General features: G+C 35.9%; 1 long non-coding RNA gene across 2 annotated transcripts in view; it reads left to right on the top strand.

Annotated features, from left to right (window-relative positions):
• The first annotated feature begins 5,565 nt into the window (after nt 1–5,565).
• Nucleotides 5,566–22,020, top strand: part of LOC127559723 (uncharacterized) — a 28,825-nt gene continuing 12,370 nt past the window's right edge. The window contains exon 1 of one of the 2 annotated variants that reach the window (XR_007953195.1): nt 5,566–5,715. This is a non-coding gene — a long non-coding RNA (uncharacterized LOC127559723). Of the gene's footprint in view, nt 5,716–19,013; nt 19,400–22,020 lie in introns of those variants that run through there. The other variant, XR_007953196.1, reaches the window with a different exon arrangement.

The raw sequence follows: 22,020 nt of genomic DNA, 5'->3' as shown, positions 1-22,020 counted from the left end.
CTGAGTCAGGGAGGAAGAGTACCATCTAGATATTAGGAAACATCCTGTTTTCCAGAGCTGAGGGCCAGCAAGCAGAACTGTGCATAGCAATAATCCTTTGCATTCTCCCACTAAATGATCTCAACCACAGCAAAATCCCAGAATTATATCTGATTGTGAAACCTTGCTACAAATCAAACGTGTCACACTATTGCTGTTACCTGTCACTGTCAGGGCTACAGCTCTCTCCACAGCCATGGGTATAAATACTGAGATCTCCCCATACTCCCACTAGGAGTGTCCTTACTTGTAAGCCCTTTCCCTCACTTTGAAATTAAATTTCTGTTTGATTTCTGACTCTCCTGTCTCTAGTCTGTTTTGTTCAGCCACCCAAAGGTTAGAAGCTGGTTCCAGCCCCATTGACATTAGTTGATGTCAGAAATGAGAATATATTGTGAACATTTCAATAGTTTTGGGGTGTCACTCTGTAGAATATTATTAAGAAAAGATAAGAATTAAATTCCAAAAGTTAAAAGTAAATTGCAGGGTTAATAGCTTCATTGTTCTAGAACAATGAAGGAAGGCAGCTATTTTAGAAGTAATCCCAGCATTAAGGAAAAAATATTAGGAAAATGATTTACATTTTACAGAAACCTCTTGTTAATACTTCTTTGAATGATTGTTTAAATTAGAAATCTTTTGTAACTCCCCCAGTCCAAAAACACTCTCCCTGTTAATTTCTTTTATCTCAGATCAGATTCCCAAATACAGATGCTGAAAAAATACTGGAAATTTTTAGGGAAATGTGAATTACATTCTGCCCCTTCAGCCAAGTCTTCATGGCCCAGGGCCTACCTGTGGGTGGGATTGAGGGCAGCAACTTCATTGGGCTAGGTGGATCTAGTGACTCAGTGACTCTGGACATCCCACAACTCACCTCATCTAGGCAAACCTGGGAGTATCACTCAGGTGCAGTACTTCCTGCCCACTCTGCCCTACCGTATTTCCCCAAGAATAAAATCTATCCCGAAAATAAGCCCTCCCCTTATTGTGTAAGATTCCTCTAAAATAAGCCCTCCCCTGAAAATAAGCCCTATTGAGATTGCTACTGTAATGAAGGTGATCTCCTGCACTACACGCTACATTACGGTACCCTCTGTATGCACCGTCTCCCCACTCCCCCCCCCCAGGTGAAACGCATGCCACGCTCCGAGCTGCATCCAATCAGAGCTGCAGCAGTGAGCGTGTCATCCTGTTCTTCCCCAATGATTTGCTTGCTGGCGCCATTGAGAGCAGTGCCACGGAGGAGAGCTGAGGCAGGACAACATAAAAACCCGGTATGTAAGCGGGAGTGAGGGGGCATGATGGAGGATAAAAGAAGAACTCAGGGGGCATGATGGAGGATAAAAGAAGAACTCAGCCAGCACTCACTGCGCTAAAGAAATGAAGAACTTCCTTGCAGAGAGAAGAATAGATCAAGTAATGATTCCTGCAGGAATGACTGCCTATCTCCAGACCCTTGATATTGCAAGAAACAAACCATTCAAGGACCATTTGTGCATGGAAGTCAATGATTACATTGAAAATAGAATGGAAAGAAATCAGTATGGAAACTTTGTGAAGCCCTGTCTGCAAGAAGTTGTGACTTGGGTGAAGAAGTCATGGGATAAAATTACTGATAGCTGTGTCGCCAAGGCACTACGAGCAGGTTACCTGGACAAGACATGTTCATTTAAAGAGAGCTATATTGCTGGACATGGCAGATTGGGTTCACTTCTTCTGAAGGAAATAGAGGCGCAAGACATCCAGGACGGAATTCAGGGTATGGACACTTATGATGATGTTGTTGAAGAAGATGACATGATCATTATTGAATAAAGGTACTTTTTTTGTTCACATTTACCTGTTTATTAAAATTGCTGTCAATGTTCATTAAAATAAGCCCTCCCCTGAAAATAAGCCCTCTGGTGTTTTTCTGTCCAAAAAAATTTAATAAGACAGTGTTTTATTATCGGGGAAACATGGTAGTAGCTATAAGTGGTCCCAGCCCTAGCTCCTGATCCCAAAGCTGCAACATCCAGCATTCACTTTGCCCTGCCATCAAGAATCACCACCAAAGGAGAAATCCTGGCACCAGCCACTCCAGCCCCTAGGATGCCCATTCTGCAGCCAGCGCCCTCTGCCACATACACCCGGTCAGTGTCTCCAGTGCAGGCCATGCCCTACCCACCTGATGATGCTTGGGAAGGTCCTGGTGCCCCTGGCAGCACCTTGTGTGGCAGTTTGTGGTGGAGAGGAGCAGCCAGCTCTGCCCTGGATGAGCCCACCCTTCTCCGCTCCAGTGATAGAAATGTATCAGCTGTGTCATCTTAGACAACTTATCTCTGTTTGCCCTCGTTTCCTGATCTGTACCTACTTCCCAAGGTTGTTATGGGGATCAAAATGATAAAATGATTGAAAAGTGTTTAACACAGGAACTAGCACGTGCTAAGCACTGCTATATGAATGTAATTGTATATACTTGCCAACTCTAAAGTGATTTTAAAATGCCAATAATAAGATCAATGATTTTATATGTGATAATTTGGAAATGTAATTGATATCATCTGAAGTTTATTATTTGTTGTTATTGTATTTCTAAATACTTTTATGTTGTGGAATTTGAAAAACCATTGTAACAGAAATGCTGTTAGACAAAACATTTTAATCTGGATGCTGTTATATATGTATTTGGCATTTAAAAGGATGTGATAAAAAATAGATGTTTGAAACTGCTAAATATTTAATGAAGCATATTTTGTTATAAAGCAGGCAATAATAATGTATGTTAAATTTTCATTTGAAAATTTTTGGCCATTATGAAAGTTTATAGGGTAGTTTAAAGATATAATAACTTCAACATATTAAGGATGAGTCAACTATCAGATATTTGTTGTATATCTGAAACTCTAGAATATGGGCAGTTTTAATTTATAAGTAAAGGATAAATGAAAAGTTAATGGACAAGGAAACATCAGGAAAGATATTCAAGCCTTAAATTGTGGTTAGTGAAATTTTGCTATTTAAGGTAAAAATTCTTGTGATTATAATTTACTATTGGTTTGAGCTTTAATTACAGTAGCAGTTATATTAATTGTCATGAAACCAATAGTAGAAAATGGCATGTGCTGTATCATGATCTGGGCACTGCTAAAGGTAGATGTCTACACCTGGAAAAACTTTTGAGGACAACCTGTGTACAGCCTAAGTAAGATTCTCCTAATTCTATTTTCCTTTTCTGTACTATTTCCTTTCTGAAAAAGAAATTTCCCCATTTGGTAATCTTAATCCTTGTTTTTGATACATTTTGACTACATGATTGACTGTCAGATATGATTTACTTATGCCTGGAATTAAACAGAGATAAGGGAGTTTTCCCCTCTATGCTGACATATAACATTGTTAGATTTATGTCCCTCTTTTTCCTTTTTGAGCAAACTTCTACAATCAAAAAAATTTGTAGTTTTGTAAGGACAGTACTAAATCTAATAATATTATTATTAATAATACTATTAATATCTAATATTGAATTTCTCTGAGTTTTATAGTAGGAAACCAATATAAACACCTTACAATTTAACCTATATTTGTGATAAATTAATATAGGGATGATTTCTTCATAAGGGGGAAATGATTAAACAAGGTCATAAGACAAAGATGTAATATGAGTTTTCCAAATAAGTGGAAGAGAAAATTTTCAGTAAACAAAAGGTCTATTTTCTCTAAGAAGTACATATATACATAAGACTCAAACATTAAATAAATTATTTTGAGTAACAGGCAAAGAAAAGATCCTACCAAACTCCTTTTATGAAACAAATATAATACTTATACCTTGACCCAGGAAAAGTAAAAACAGAAAGAAAATTAGACTAATTTCATTAATGAATAGGGATGCAAATATTCCAAATAAAATGCTAGCTAAAAAATTACAATATATTTCAAAGATTATACATTATGACAAGTGGTATTTATATCAAGAATGCAGGGGTGTCTTAACATAAGGAAAACTATTAAATAATTGGTTATATCAATAATAAAAGAAAAAATCTTGTGATTATAAGCTTTTGATAAAGTATAACACACATTTCTGTTTTTACAAATTTTGAAAATATAGTTATAATAGCTGTGTGACCCTGGGCAAATCATTTAATCCCAATTGCCCCAGCAAAAAAAAAAGGAAAAGGAAAAGGAAAAAGAAAAAGAAAATATAAGTATAAATAGGTTTTCCTTTAAATTGATAAAAAAAAGTATGTTTATCCAAAACCATCAGCAAACATTATTAGTAATTGGGATAAGCTAAAAGACTTCCTAGTCAGATCAGGGTCAAATAAGCATGCCTAGTGTCCTCAATATTATTCAATATTATACTGGAAATCCTAGCAATAGCAAAAAAGAGGGAAAAAAGAAGTAGAAGGAATCAAATTAAGGAATGAGGTAATAAAACTTTTTGTTTTGCAGACAATATGATGACACACTTGAAAAATTCCAAAGACAACTAAAAAGTTATCTGAAACAATGAATAATTTTAGATATATCATAAACCCTGAAAGAAGGCAGTAAGAAATACATCATTTAAAATAACTCTAGGCAACATAAAATACCTAGAAGCACATCTGACAAAATAAACCCAGGGAACTACAGAATATTTAGATAAATGGAAAAATATAAATTATTCATGGGTATGCAGAGCCAATATAATAAAAATGAAGAACAAAAAGTCAAGAATATTCTAATGTTTGGGCTAGCTTTCTGTCATAGTCTGACCCAATCTGTTCCAGCAGTCTGACAGTCTGTCAGTCTCAACCAGTCTCCCTCTGGGTCTGACTTTGTCCCCAGTTACAACCCTATTGCAATTACATCATTACAGTATACTGAATATATGTATACTAGAGAACCATTATCTCATCAGTTCCATTGAGTTAACACTTTGTTTCAAGTATACTTCTCCAGAGTTCTGATTCTCTACAGAATATCAAAGGAATTAATTTTAAAAATGTAAAGAAAGGAGGTTTAGCAGTATCCGATTTTAAACTATCTTATAAGGCAATCATTATCAAAATTACCTGGAGCCAAAAAAATAGAAAAGTACATACATTTTTTAAAAGGAATCTAAAATCAAGTATAAGATTTAGATAAGAATAGAAACAACAAATAGTATATAAACTGGAATTCTCCAAAATTTCAGAATTGGACAACTAAGTATTAAATGATATTATCTAGGAACTTGAGATTTGGAAGCAAAACCCCTTTAGAACTGTCCTGAGAGAGAGCCATTTGTTCAAGAAAAATTATTTAGAAATCAGATAACTACATGAGATATCTGGAACTCAAAATGTATTGTTTAAATGGATATTGAGAAAGGGTTACTAGGATACAAGGAGACTAGATGTCAGTTAATATTGGTGATAACAATTGTGTTACTTTAATCTTTTAAGATGTTTATATTTCAGTTTTCTTGGTTACCTTGGTGACATGTAAATCTCCCTTCTCAGAACTAATCCATTGTGAGCACTCTTAAGTAGTTTGATCTGTACCTGACTTAATATAATTTTGTATTTATGGGAATTGGGAAAACTTTACTGCATTGTATGAACCTAGCCCTGCATGGTTAGGAAATTGGACCATCTCTACATGTTATTTAGAAATCTTTAATTAAGGATCTGCTTTCTGCTGACCAGAAATTCAAATCCAAAGGTTGGTACAAAGAGTTTTCTCACAATTGTCAACCCATGCGTCCTCTAAGGGCCCCTACCAGGTCCTTCTGATTACTTTCACAGCTGCTTATACAGCAACTTATGGGCATAGACTCCTGGATCATCAGAAGAAAGCTCCAGCTCCTGAGTATGGGAGAACACTCCAGGGATCTCAAGATTCATCTAGTTTGGACCCAGAAGCAGCTAATACCCACGTGAGACATATGGCCAAGATTCTGGATGAGGGCTAAATATGTTTGTCCTGGTTTTTTTTTTCTTTTCCTTTTTCCTTTGTTATATGTCCAATCATCAAAACCCTGAAGTATATCAGTATTTTCTTTCTCTATATTCTTGCCCCACTTTTTTGCTTGCAAGCAAACAATGGCTGTCAATGATATTGGAACACACTTTCCCAGCAGGTCCCCTCAAGGAAATAACCTCTTGGGCAACGTCTCATCCTGACCTCTCACGGCATCTCGGCTTCAATGTGCCTCTTCCTTATTGGCCATAAGGGTAGGATTCTTTCAGTCCTCCTCTCTTTGGGCAAGAGGAGGAAATATTAGGATCCCCTGTTTTCCAAAGCAAAGGCCCCGCAAGCAGGCTTATGCCCTGAGCTTAGTATAATAACAGTCCTTCACACTCAATCTCTGGATGATCTCAACCACCAGAAAATCCCATTATTGTTTCAGGTCATGAGACTCTGCTGTGAATCAGATTTATCATGTTGTTTCTGTTATCCCTCAGTGTCAAAGCTTTGGTTCACTATGTAGCCATACTGAGATTTTCTACATCAAAGCAGGTCCCTCCCACTAGGAGCAGTACCTCAGCACTTGTGTTTGCTTACAAGACCTTTCCCTCACTTTGAAATTAAGCTTCTGCTTTATTCCTGATTTCCCTTTCTCTAGCCTACGTTCTTCTATTCTACCCACCCACAGATTAGAGGCTGGTTCTGGTCCACAGGTTAGAGGCAGGTTCTGGTCCCACTGACAGTACTTACATCTGGGGTTAGGCAAGCAATCCATGTGGAGTTGTAAACAGCGTAGGAGAGCTGATGAAATGGCTAATCCAGGCAAGATTCTGCTCTAGGAGTGTAAGAATTTAATCTCTTCACAATTCCCCCTTAGTGCCACCCTTTGAAGGAGACATTGCCAAATGAACTACATCCAGAAAAGAGTATTCAGAAAGGGAATGAGTGCCAACTTTTTATATATTAAAAAAAATTCCTCCTTGCCTATTGGTATTTTTATCTTTTCTGACTTGCTCACATTTCAGAATGAAACAATTCCTACTCTCAAAGAGTTGACATTTTATCAAGTGAGACAAGTACACATATAAGCATATTAAAAAAAAAAAACATAAAGTAGTTAAAACAAGGTAGTTAGAAAGGAAGGGATGCAATTAGTTAGCAATTTGAAGGGATGGGATCAGAAAAAATAGGAAATGGAAGTTGAGCTACTTCTTGAAGGAAAGGAGGGATTTTGTGAGTTGAAAAGAAAATGCATTCCAGGCATGGGAGCCAGCCAGGACAAAAGGCATAGAGTTTGAAGATGGAATACCATTTTTGCCCAAATTAGCATGTGATCCTTCTGATTAGTTTTTAATAGCAGTAGCTAGCATTTACATAGAGCTTAAGGATTTGAAAAACACTTTGTATTTGATCCTTACAACACACCTATATGATAGAACCCATTACGCCCCTTTATAGATGAAAAAACTTGTCAATTAGAGGTTAATTGTCCAGGATCTTCCACAGCCATTAAGCATGAGAGACAGGTTTCTAATTCAGGTTTTTTCTGACTCCAAATACATCACTGTCCAATAATAGGAATTAACATGAATCAGCATTCTCAGCTGTCCTTAGATACCAGCCCCTTTCCCCAGTCACTTATTTTTAGCCTTCTCATGTACCTTTTTGAGACCTGAGCCTAGAAATACCAGATACCAAACTATACTACAAAATGATATGGTACTACTTTTAAAAAGAAACATTGATCACTGAAACAGACATAAAGAGAAAAATGAATATAGTATCATAGTTTCTGATACACCTAAAGACTGGTATAATGATTTACTGTTTGACAAAATCTTAAGAGAAGTCTGGAAAACAGTTTGGAAGAAATTAGTTATAAATCAAGGATTCTGCAACTTTTTTATGTCATAGACCCTTGTATCAGTATAGGGGAATGGTGTCTATAGTGGATAATATATAGAATAATGTGATAAAATATTACACAAGTTCAAGGACCCCAGATTAGAAATCTCTGATAATGGGAGAAAGGCTTCAGATATAATTGTGTTGGCCTACAATTCCAAGCTATCAACAAAACATATTTAAAGTGTCAAACATAACTAATAATTAAATTGCAAATTAAAATAATTCTGAGATTGCACCAATTGGGAAATATAACAAAAGTGACACATTGTAGGAAAACAGACACACTAATGCACTGTGGGAAGAGAAGTAAATTAGGTGAGCCACTCTGGAAACCAATATGGAACTTTATATATTCTTTGAGATAACAGCATAACCACTAGACCTAGAAATTAAAGAAAGAGGAAGAGGATCTATATTAAAAACTATAACAACTCTTTCTGAATTAGTAAAGATAGAAACTAAGAGGAGGGGAATGGCTGAACAAATTATATTAATATAATGGAATATTATTGCGTGGTAAGAAATGAAGAATTGTAGTTACAAAGAAACCTGAGACGCATAGTGAAGGGAGCAGAATCATGAGAACAATTTATTCAATAACAACATCTATTAATTCTTTTGATCCTAATAATAATTTTATGAGGTAGGTCTTATCATCTCCATTTTACAGATATAGAAATCAAGACATAGGTTAAGTGACTTATAGACACTTGCTGCTACCAACTTATCTGACCTTTATTATTTTATTAATTATATTGACCAAAGTATGGGAAATCTCTTTCATCCTTAGTAGAAACTGTGTTAACTTTGAATTTACTTTCCCTAGGGACTGAAATAGCATAGAAGAAGATCTTAATATGGGGGAAAGTTGTATTTCTGTCCATGCTATGTCTTCTCAGTAAATATCTTATTATATTGATGTTAATTGATTGAATGGAATTAGAGCACTACTCATTGGTGGTTAATTGGAAGCTCTTTTGTTATTTAAAAAAAAACCCTTATTGTATAAAAAAAAGTTTAATCAGATTTCTGTGCCTTTCTGTAAGTTGTACTCCATTTTGGGGATATATTCCCTCCTTATTTGCACTTCACAAAATACTTTGTGTTCACTTTTCCATATGTTGTGAGATTCTAGGTTCATTCTTTCAAAATGAGGCTAAGTACTCTTCTCTTCAGGTTTCTAGGGGTAATATGATAGGGGTAAGCCTAAAATACGCAATGTTTCTTTCTCTAATGCTTTGGTCCCCATTTCAGTATGTTTATCTTCCTTTCCTCACTGTTAGCTTCCATTATACATGAAACTGTGTATTGATATTACATATAGCTTGCTTTTGTTTTTCAATATGTAATAAATTCCCTTTTTGTTCTCTGAATTAAAAAAATAACTCAATAACCCTCTTTTTCCTTTTTTCTTGTTTTTCTTCCTTTTCATTTCCTTCATTCCTTTTTTCTTTCTTAATTGCTTATTTGATTTTTATCTTCTTTTAACTAACCTGCTTCTTCTATTCCTTCATCCTCCCACTATGCCATTGAGATAAAAAAAAAAAAAAGCAGGGAGAAAGAAAAAGAGAAAAAAGTCCTTATGAAAAATACATTAGTCAAGCAAAATGAATTCCCACATTGCCTATGTCCAAAAGTAAATTAACCTTCCTTGAATCAATCCCTTTGGCAATCTGGTGGAACCTATAGATCCTTTCTCACTTATTCTTTATCTTGAAACCATCACTGATCTGTCAAGAGGTGAGTAGCATGCTTCATCATTAGTCCCTTGGAAGTGTGATTGGTCAATATATTGATCATAGTTGTCAAATCTTTCAGAGTATTTTTTTCCTAAATTCTACTGAAATTCTTACCCATTTGTTCCTCCAGAGGAATTTTATGTTTTTCTGGCCTTATAAAGAAATCTGTAGGTAGTTTGATTGGTATGGGATTCAATAAAGAAATTTAGATAGTAATATAATTTTATTATATTAGTATAGGCACAGCCCACCCATGAGTAATTAATATTTTTCTAATTATTTAGGTCTGCCTTTATTTTTTTTATTTCTATAGTTGTATACATATCAGGGAAGTTAATTGGCACAAAAGATTGCTAAGCCTGGATTCAGGAATGTACATCTTTTTAAGTTCAAATCTAGCTTAAGACACTCACCAATTGTATGACCCTAGAAAAATCAGTTAATCCTATTTGTTTCAATTTTCTCATCTGTAAAATGACCTGGAAAATAAAAAGACAAACCACTTTAGTATCTTTGACAAGGAAACCCCAGATAGAATCACAAAAAATCAGACACAACTGAAATATGACTCACCAACAACATTCCATATACCTACCTCAAGTCTCTCCCCACTCCAATCCATCCTCCACTAAAGATTTCAGATTAATCTTCCTAAAGTTCAGCATAGACCAACATTTCACATCATGTATCAAGATAAGGTCAAAATGGGTATATGATTTAGACATAAAGGACAATATCATAAACAAATTGGGGGAGCCCAGAAAAATTATTTGACATATATGGATGAGAAGAATTTATAACTAAACAAGAGATAAAGAAGATCACAAGAGGTAAAATGGATAATTTTGATTACATGAAATTAAAAGGGATTTGCACAAGCAAAACCAAAGCAGCCAAAATTAGAAATAAAGCAGATAATTAGCAGGAGTGGAGATTTACAGAAAGTTTCTTTGATGAAAGTGTCACTTTTCAAATTTATAGAGAACTGTGTCAAATATATAAAAATAAGTGTCATGTCCCAATTGATAAATGGTCAAAGGATATAGATAGACAATTTTCAGTAGCAATCGAAACTGTCAATAGTCATATGAAAAAAAAATGCTCTAAATTACTATTGATTAAAATTCACATTACAACTCTCATCTCACCCTATCAGACTGGCTAATATTACAGAAAATAAAAAATGACAAATTCTAAAGAAAATGTGAAAAATAGGGACGCTAACGTGGTGTTGGTAAAGTTATATATTGGTCTAACAATTCTGGAGCACATTAATTATGCCCAAATTGCTGTAAAACTATGCTTACTCTTTGACCTGGCAATGCTGCTGCGACATTTGAATCCTTTATTAACTATAATTTTATTGCATTGTGATCAGTAAAATGTTTGGTTTTTCTGTATTTGATAGGCCCCAAAACATGTTCAATATTATAAAGGTTCCATGTGCATTTAGAAATATGTAAAATCATTCTGTTTCCATTTGTAATTGCAAAGGACATATTGTCTCTAATTTTTCTAAAGTTTTATTTATATCCTTAACTTCCTTCTTATTTATCTGCTGGTTAATATTGTCTTGATATAAAAGCAACACAGTGAATCCTTCACTCTTATAATCATCTAATTTTCCCTGCATTTTGATTAACTTTTCCTCTAAATATTTGTATGGTATTGCTAGTTGGTTCCTATATTTTAAGTATTATCTATGGTTCCATGGGTAATGGTAATGTAAATACTATATAATTTTCTTTATCTCTTTGCTTTTGTCTACTTTTATTATATCTTTGAAACTGTTGCTATTCCTGGTTTGGGGGGAGTTTGTTGCTGTTATTTTGAAATTTGTCTGAAACATAATAGATTTTAGCCAGCCACTTATTTTAACTCTATGTGAATTTGTATATTTCAGATGTGTTTCTTGTAAACAAGGTATTGTTGGACTCTACTATCCTCTTCTGTTTTATGAATTCCTATTCATATTGAAGGTTATGACTGCTAGTTGTATATTTCCCCCAATCCCAACCACTTATACTTTTTATCTTTTCTCCAACTTCCCCTTGTTACAAAGAACATAGAGAAAGAGGAGTTTGCTTCATATTTGTGATCTGTAAGGAAAGCTTTCTGTTTCTATTCTGTTGCTCCTCTTCTCTTCCCCTTGCCTGGCCCCTGATCACAGTCTTTTACTCTTATCTTATTTACTTTTAATCTCAGATGTCTCCCTTCAAATGCTGATGTTTGTTTTGTTTATGATTATTCCCTCACCTATGCTTCTCTCCCTCTGAAATCTCCATGCCTTCTTCCCAACCCTACCTAGTAAAAAAATTAATGTATTTATATACCACAATTTTGTATATGTTTGCATGTATGTGTTCAACTTTCCTTTGTCCAAATCAAATGAAAGGATGACCTATTCTCCCTTTTTTCAAATATGTTTGCATATTTTTCCATTTCATGTATACCTATCATGTCAAATAATAAGTCTCCTTTCTTCTCCACCATAATTCCCTATCTTCTCCAAAAACCATGAAATAAAAGTAAAATGATCTCTGGCAACCTCAGTTTCCTTATCCTTATATGAGCACTTTACAAACTCTGTTTCATTCTACCCTCATAACAACCTTATGAGGTATTGTTATTATCCCCACTTTATAGATAAGGAAACTGAGACCACCAAAGATTAAGGGACTGGGATAGGATTTAAAGCTCTTCCTGACTCCAGGTCCAGCAATCTATTCATTTCAGGGTTTGTACAGGATCCTGGAAGACTTTTATGTAGACTTTGACTGGATGAAGGGATTTATAACTAATTAGTCTTGCTTTTTTTTCCTTATAACTGTTCTATTATTTTATTTAAATTTTAGAATTCTATTGGATTTCTCTAAACTTTAACAGGCTGCCATCCTCCCACAATTCCTCTTTATATTCTCTGTCCCTGAACTGCATAATACCTCTCCATCCCTCACACTAAGCACTTGTCTAAGTAAGCACTTGTCCATTTGTCCCTTTCCTCTCTCATAATTTTTAACTCTGCTTTCTGTATCACAAGATAGTAAAGGGCCTTGAATAGTCCTAAATTCTCTTGACAATAGTTTCTCACAGCCATGGTACCTAGATTGCTGGATTATCTCTTTTCTAGCTTCTGAGGGCCAGTCACCACCTGGAAAACATCCCTCAGTGACCTCCCAACCAGTCCTTCTTATCTCTAAAGAAACCCTAGACAGATTTTTCAGTGCTCCTCTCAAGAACTCAATTATAGTCTCCTGTTAGAGAAGCTCTCGCTTTGATATAGCTCTTAATAAAACCTCTAAGACTGAGGGAGTTCCAGGAAGCAGAGCTATCCTGTGATATAAGCAACATCATGCTGAGTATGGCCAGCATTACTCTCCCATGAGCTAGCCTTAAGACTTGTGGGGTTCACAGAACTTAATCTATACAAATGAATTTAGCATTTGCCATTTCTCAGCATGTTAAAAGGTTCCTAGATCTAGAAGGTGTATTGCTAAGTTCTTGCTTGAGTTCCTTAAATAGCTGCATATCAATTAAACTTTCAAAAATATACTTCTATAAAACCTGCTTCTAGGCACTGCTTTAAAGTTCACTAGGGAGAGCTCAGTCTGTAAAACAAACACACACACACATACAACCTTTCAATTAATTGTTTAATAAAACCAAGAACTGAAGATTGGGAGGTACTTCAGTATCTATCTTATCCAATCCATTATTGTTTTTTGTCCTTCATTATCAAAGAGAACAATGACATCAGGGATGGGATGCCATGACAAGTGATTTAGATTCAGTGAGGGCAAGGTCACCTGCCTCACTTTCCCTCCAAAACCTTCAAAGTCCAATGGCAAGATACAAATCAGGCTGACTGGAGATGACCCTGGATGCAGTAGGAAACCTTGGCCTTTTTAAGATAAGGTCTTCAACAGGTCTCAGTTTGACTGAGGCTACACCCATTCAGTGAATAAGCTTGGTAGCAACTTGATAAAGTATCTCCTCTTTTGTCTAGTCTAAAAAATAAATCTAAATAAACAAACAAAGAAAAAATGAATGAATGAATAAATGAATGAATGAATAGATAAAACTAAATAAATAAATCTGTGAGGAGAAAATCTTCAGAGCTTCTAGCCAGTGCAGAAATGACTGCTATTTACATTCAACCTGAGTCAATCAGGACCCAAACAATATATAAAAGGAATCCCCAGTGTATGACAGCCTCTTCATGAAGACCTCCAAAGAAGTTTACCCACCATATCACAAGAAAACCCATTCAAAGTTCCTTCCACTTTTGATTGTATAGCTCTATTTGTTAATGAGTAGTCAATAAATATATGTTGAGCTCCTACTAATTGCCAGGAAATAAGAAAAAGAAAGGCAATCCCTGTCTTTTAAGAGTTTATTATCTAATGGGGGAAAATAATACACAAAAGGAAGCTAAAGCAGAACTGGTATATAAAGATCAGAGAGCATCATCTTCTTGCAGTTGGAACTAAGAAATCAGCCCAAACTTAATGAAATTAGCTGAGAGAGGGGAGGATTCTGGGAAAATGGCAGAGTAGCCTGGTAAATTTCAAACTCTCCAGATTTCCCCCACAAATAGAACAGATTCGTGCCTCAGAGCAAACAGAGAGAGTTGAAAAATCAAAGACTTGGGGCAGAGCAGGGGTCTTCCAGATACAACCTAAGAAGATCTGAAGACAGACCCAGGGCCAGGGATTAGCCTGTGAGAAATGCAAAAACCTCCCAGCTAGCTCAGCAAAAACACCAGGTGGGGAGCCCTGGGGCTACCTGGGATTGGCTAGAGACTCTGCAAGAACCACAGAAACTTTCACTTCCTAGAATACAAGTGGAATCAAGGTCTGAGTCTGGGAAGATTGGGTGAACCTCTCCTGCTTTGGAACTACAGACCCAACTGTGCTGCAGGAATATGGCCCTGGAAGAGAAAGAACCAACAAATACATGAATGCAGAGACAGGTAGGCAGGGATGCTTCTGGCTGCAGGACTTGCTGGAGGGTGGAGCTCTTCCAGGTTAGAGGAGAGAGCTCAAGTGAAGCTAGAGTCACCATTCCCTTACCCCATGATTAGAGGTGCTTACAATTTCTTCTTATTTAAAAAAAATGAATTGGCAAAGAAGAAAGCATCCTGCCATAGAAACCAGCTATGGGAACAGGGAAGACCAGGATCATCTTCAGAGGAGGACAGTGATGTAAAAAATACTTCTGCCCCAAAGAGTTACGTGAAATGGCTTCCTGCCCAGAGAGAATTTATAGAACTCAAGAAAGAATTTAAAAATCAAATGAGAAACATTGAGGAAAAACCAAAAAAAAAAAAAAAAAAATGGAAACCACTCAAGAAAAACAAGAAGATTATGGGGGGGGGGGGGGGGGCGTAGTTAACCACTTAAAAAAGGAGCTATAGAGTCTCAAAGATGAAAATAATACTTTGAAAATTAGATTTGGGCAAGAATAAGCCAGTGAAGCTATGAGATACCAAGAAATAGCAAAACAGATTTAATAAATGAAAAAATAGGACAGAATGTGAAACATCTTGTAAGAAAAACCACAGATTTGGAGAATAAATCAAGAAGAGAAAATATAAGAATATATATATAGTGTTTCCTACTTAACCCATTCCTGATGTGAGTAAAATGATTTTCAGAACTATGAGCTTTCCTCCCTCCCCTAATGCCTCTGTGTCTATTCTTTCTCTACATCTCATTTGTATAACATAATTACTTTTACCTTAACAGCTCCAATCTTTCTTTTGAGCTAGCCTATTGTTAATGTCAATCTTAAGCATATGGTATAAGATTTCCTATGTAAAAAAACCATAAACAATTTGTCCATGTTGAGTTCCTTAAAACTGATCTTTGATAATGGCTCTTATATGTTAAATTTTCCTATTAAGTTTGGGTTTCCTTGGTAGAAAGATATATATCTTCTATATCTTTCTATATATATATATGTGTGTGTGTGTGTGTGTGTGTGTGTGTATGTATATGTGTGTGTGTGTATGTGTATACCATGAAGGGTTTAGCACTCTCTAAAACCTATAAAGAAATAAGGGGGCAAGGGATGAATAGGGGAGGAATCAATGGGTTCAGGAAAAGGGATTTATGGATGGCGGGAGCTTAAGTAGTAGCAAAACAAGAAGAATTAAAGCAAAGAGTCAGCAGGGATAAGAAAGCAGTGTGTTTGTGTGGGAGAGGGTATGTGTGTGTATGTATATATCTACATATATATGCATAAATATATACTTTCTTAATGATAGCCTACTGGGAGGGGCGATGAAAGGGGGAAAAATAAAGTAAAAAGTCTGCAATCAGAGAACAAAAGAACAATTTATAAGGAAATAAAGAAAAGATGGATACTCATGAACATAATTTCTTGTACTAATTATATATACTGATTCATATCAAATTTGCAGTCACTAAAATACAGCGATCTTTTTCCCAACAAACTACTGCCTAACCATGTCTCCCCCATTTTGTACTTGTGAAAATGAATTTTTGCACCTAAATGTACAGGTTTACATTTATTCCTACTCAATTTTATTTCATTAGATTCATTCTCATCCTCTGGATCCTGACTATCAACCATTCAATGAGTTAGCTGTTCTCAGTTTTGTATCATTTGCAAATTTTATGAGAATGTCATCTAGACATTTGTTTATATCATTAATGAAATTGTTGAACAGCACAAGGCCAAATACAGATCCCAGGGGTCCCCAGAAGAAACCCTCTGTCAAATTGACATTGAACCATTTAACTAACAACTCTTCTTTGAATCCTGCTAAGCAATCATTTTTGAATCCATCTAACTGTGTATCTAATCCATATATCTCCATCTTCTTTACGATAATAATGAGATACTTTAGCAAATCATTGCCAAAACCCATATCATTTCCTTCATTTACTAGTTAATAATCCTGTCAAAAATGGAAATGAGATTAGTCTGGTGTGACCTATTCTTGATGAAGGCTTGCCAACTCTTTGTAATCATCACTTTCCTTTCTAGATGTTCACTAGCCATCTCAAATTTCCCCAGGCATTGAAGTTAAGCTCACTGGCCCATAGTTTAAAGACTCTGTTCTCTTTTTCTTAATTGAGACATTTTTCCTTGTCCAATCTTGTGGTGCCTTTCCTGTTTTCAGTGATCTTTCAAATATCATTGTCAGATGCTCAGCTATCATATTTTAGTTTTTTTTTTAGTAACTGAGGATATAATTATGTTGAAAATTATGTTGACTCAGTTACCCATTGTTCCAGTCCTGATTATCAAACAGTATCGGGGGAAGCTGTGATGGCGAAGGAAACATCATCTCCAGTTTTTTGGAATCATGTGCTTTTTGTCACACACAAGTAGGGACCTTCAAATTGTCATTTTCTTGCAGCCCTAAGGAAGAACTGATATCTAAGAGCTCCACCTCTTTTGATGAGCTGGATCTATCTGAATTATTTCAAAGTTACCTATAAAATCTGTCTCTTTCTTGAAACCATTGGTGATCTTCAGGGAGCAGCTGATCAAGATGTTGTTACTTTGAGGTACTTATACTATTAAAAAAAAAAACCTTTTAATTCTCTTCATCATGAATTTTGTCTTATTAATCAAGGTGGAAAGCCCAAATGAAGATTGAAAAAAAAAGAAAATTCAACTGTTCATCTGGACAAGGTCATCTGAATTCCTCAAGGATAACTAATGTACTTTTACTATCTTCCTTGGATATCAAATCCTTATTAGCCATTTTTTTTATCTCATCATTTCTATTACTATAATGGCAAAGACAATGCTCTCTGGCAAAGAAAAGAAGAAAAATGTTTTGAGTACCTCTACCCGCTTTTTGTTAGAAGTTATCATTGTCCTAGTTGTTCTAAGCCAAGATCCTATTTCATCTTTGATAAATGACCACTTTTATTGCCCTTAGTTTTCATCAACAGATTTACCTCATTCACAGATTTGTCATTCTTGATATATGTTCTTATAGCCATCTTGTTACCTGGCCTTGCTTCTATCTTCTGGACATTAATCTTTAAAAAAATTTTAGTTGGTTGATGAGATCTCTGTACTTCCACATAGATTCCTTTTGATAAACCCCATTTTTTCCTCCTTTATGAAACTGTTTATAAAAATGTTGACTCAGTTACCCATTGTTCCCAGCTCTGCTTATCAAATAGTATTGGGGGAAGCTGTGATGGGGAAGGAAACGTTTCCAGTTTTTTTGTATCACATAACCCTACCTGCAAATTGTCATTTTCTTGCTGCCCCAGGGAAGAACTGATATTTAAGGCTCCAAAATCTCATTCTGGAACATCTCCCATCCCTCTTGGCCCAATTTCATTTGTAGCATCCTACCTTTCCTTCCTATCCTTTTGTGCTTAATTTGTCTGCTTTTTAAATCTGTAGTTTTATACATCACAATTTCTTAGAGAGGAGAAATTAGATCTAAGTTCTGTATTTGAACTCTGAACAAGTCTGGGTTAGAATCCTGACTCTATCATTTACTAGCCATGCTATTCTAGGTTCAATCTCCTCAACTGTGAAATGGAAATAAGCACATTATCTTAAGAGTTGGAAAGAATCTGAGAGAATATTTGTTCTAACCCTGCAGTTCAATAGGAATCTTCTCCACAATATCCCTGATTACTGATTATCCAGTCTTTGCTTGCCAAATTCCAGGGAATGATAACCAACTCCTTCTCAAGTGGTAAGTGGACATTTTGGAACAGCTCTAATCATTAGGATCATTTTCCTTATGTAGTCTAATTTAAATAGCTTCTTCAATAGAGATTTTGAACCAACACTCCAGGTTTCACAGTCCTATAACTGACATATAGAGTAGGGGGAGGGAGCTCATTCTACATATCAGCAACAGCAGGGCAGGATCAGGTTGAATCCAAGATAGACCAGGAGACCTCTAAGTGTCCCAGCCATCTGGTCCTTTTCCTGATCTCTCTTGAGGGTTGGGACTGAACACTATGACTCATTTTCTAAAATACCGTAACCTCATTTGTGGTCAAAGTTAGAGGGTTCCATTAGAATAAATTTAGATTGGGATTAATTTTTTGAATGGATCATGATTGCTCCCTTTGACTGTTCTAACCAGGTTACAGAGTGACCAGGAGCACCATTCCTGGAAACAGAAAGCTCAAAGTTCAGATCTAGTCTTAAGCATTTACAAGTGATATGATTCTTGGCAAGTCACTTAACCTGTCTGTCTCAATTTCCTCATCTATAAAATGGATGTGATAGTAGTACCTACTTTCCAGAGTTGTTAATGAGTATAAAATTAGATATGCTAATAATAACAATAATATTTAATAATAAATAAAAAGTACTTAATCCTTACAGTACTATATAAATGCTAGTTATCATTATCATCATCATCATTATTATTATTTCTGGCCATGTTTACCATTCTTTTAATCTCCAAAGACCCAAATCTGAGTTTTTTGAGATTCCCATTAGTGATGCAATCTCACTAGTCATACTCTATGTTCCTTTCCCACACTATTCCCATTTCTACTAAACCAAATAGATATTTAGAGAAGAGTATACTGAAGAAAACTCAGTTCTGTACCCACTTCCTTATATTGAAAGAAAACGATTGTCTGAAATTAGAGTATTCTGCTTCCTCTATACCTACTCCAGCCCAATGCCCTTGGGGCCCATATAACCCAGTCACAACAGGCAACCAACCCAGATGTATCCACCTCCAGTCTGACCTATCTTCTATTGAGGAACTACCCCTTTTCTCCTGGGCCTCATGCTGCTGAAAGTGGCTCTGCTGCTCTTGGGTAAGTAAGCTCCAGGGGAGCCTCCTAAGTCTCCCGGGACAGGAATTTCAGAATGGGAAATCTGGGAGCTTAGACTTCTCTCATCCAACTTTTGGAGCTAGAAATAGGAGCGAGTAAGGAAAGTGCAATAGTTTCATTTCCCAATCCATCCAAATCTGGCTTCCTGGCAGGATGATCAGAGAATCATAGAATCCAAGAACTTCAGAGTTGAAAAGGATCTCGGAAACCATCTAATCCAAGCCAAATCAGAATGAGAATTCTCCCTATAATATCCCCTACTACTTTTGCTTGAAGAATTCCAGGACACCCATACCCTTCTAAAGTAGCTGATTCTACTTTGGGTCAGTTTTGTTAAAGAAAAAAAAGTTTCTCCTTTATCAATTTCCCTAATAAACTGTACAGATCATAATCGAAAACAATACTTTTCATGTGGTCTGACGTTTTTCTTTATATGTTGCCAAATATGCCTCTACAACTTCCACACATTGCTCCCACTGTCTCTGGCAACAAACAGAAGGAGCTGAATCCTTCAGCTGTGGGACAGCTGAGTCATATTTTTGTGCTCCTCTCAAGCATCTATTAGCCCAGCATTTTATGAAATGTAAGGGTTTATAAAATATATTTCAAATTGACCAACTTGCAGGTTGATTGGTCAAACTCAATTTATTTTCCTTAGGAGCTAGGGTCATACAGCCAAGAAGTGTCAAGTGTCTGAGATCAGATTTGAACTCAAGTCCTCCTGAGTATATACAATGGCATTTGGGAGAGAATAGATAATAGGGTAATCTTAGAATTTAATAATATAAAGTTCCTGGTGGAAGACGGGCAGATGGGAAGTATGTAACCAAGCCCAAATCATAGTAAATCCTAAATCTTGTTTTTTCCTTGCCCCTCTCCCAACATTTTTACCCCAAGCAAGTTAGGTTGTAATATAAATCAGGGAAAATCTTGGAGGGAAAAAAAAAAAAAGAAATCACAAAATAGAGCAGCTCAAAGGAAGGTGTGAAGTGTGGTCATGGGAGGACCAGTTTAACTACTTGCCTTAGTATGGAAGGGCCATCATATGTTTAGAGCTAAAAAGATATTGGAGTCCATCCATTCTAACCCCCTCACTTTGCCAATGAGAGTACTGAGGCACATAAAAGCCCATTAACTTGCCCAGGATTATACAACTAGACAGAGGAAGAAATTAAACTAGTCTTGCTGACCCAGGTCTTACTCTCGATCAACTACATCGGGGGCTTGACACCAGATGAAAGAGAATCCTTTTCACAAGCTACCTCACTGTCATGTCCTGGGTTACAAAAGTACTGTTAGACATTCAACAGGTCAGGAATCTTAATTCTTAAATGGATCTGAGAACTGCTCCATACCCTTGTAATTTCTATCCATACGTACTGGATGTGTCCTCCAGAGCTCAGCTTCTTAAACACCTCTAGGTGTTGATGACCCCTATAGAGACTGTAACTGAAGGGAGGGGTCACAAAATTATGGTTCGCTATCAATAAATGTTTGATTTGTATATTTATTTTATATAACATATATCCAGGATTGCATAAAAATTTCTCAGGCAAAAATGAATTGTGAAGGGGGAAAGTTTAAGAAGTCCTGCTTAGAGTAACAACTGAATCTGTTTTTTCTTCCATTTTATATCTCTTCTGAAATTTAAGCACCACTATTGTGATATCATGATACTTAAGGGATAGGTGTGTGTCCTCAGTCCTCAGTGGATGCCCCAAGTGACGCTTTGGGGAATTTGTTTTTGAATCCTACTCCTTTTTCTGAATAATTCAGTTACTCTTGGGATCTGAAGAAAGTCATTGGAAGGAAGGACTGATCAAATCATCTTATTAACATTATTTCACATTATTAGCAAAATTGTCCTTTAAATGAGTCATTTTCATTGTAAAATGAACTAACCATCACAACTCAGGAAAGAAGAAATAGAACACAGGCATAAATGAAATCCAAGCAATTCAAGAGAAAAGTTTATTGAATAAAGTCAATAGAAGCCTCAAAACAGATAGAAATAAGATTAAGTATTCCTTAGATCTATGTCATCAATTGGTCTCCACTAGCTGTCCAAGATGACCGCCAGTGGGAGACAAAAAAAAAAAAAAAAAGAAGGCAAAGTGGCTATTAGGAAAAGAGAAAATGGGAATCCTCCTAAACATCCAAAGAAGGATTTCTAGATGAAACATAGGAGAATGATGACAGCCCAAGTTCAGATGGGTGCTAGAACTAAAGGGAACAACTTTTTCTGGATGTTAATACCAAAGATAGTCCTGGTGGAGAGGGGGATGTCAGATAAGAGGTAGCTTTCCTTTTTAATTTTTTAAGGTTCCATCTCAGACACACATTCCAGATAATTTAATATTCTTCTGAGAACTTTGAGCCATTCCATGAATAGAATGGAATGGTAAGGGAGGGCTCATAAGATTTATCCTTATCTTTGCTTAGGCTAAGAGACTCTTTTAGTAAAAGAAAAAACAAAAAAAAATCTACTTCACTTTGGCTAAACTGAACATATCATATTTTTGAAAACAGGAAGAGATCTTCTCCACAGTTCTGGGATGTAAGTCAAAATAGTGAGATTGCATAGGTAGCTGAAAATAAGAACA

This window comes from Antechinus flavipes, chromosome 4 (genome assembly GCF_016432865.1).
Source record: "Antechinus flavipes isolate AdamAnt ecotype Samford, QLD, Australia chromosome 4, AdamAnt_v2, whole genome shotgun sequence".
NCBI lineage: Eukaryota > Metazoa > Chordata > Mammalia > Dasyuromorphia > Dasyuridae > Antechinus > Antechinus flavipes.
The sequence above is the reverse complement of the archived record's forward strand: the minus strand, read 5'-3'. Positions and strand labels throughout refer to the sequence as shown.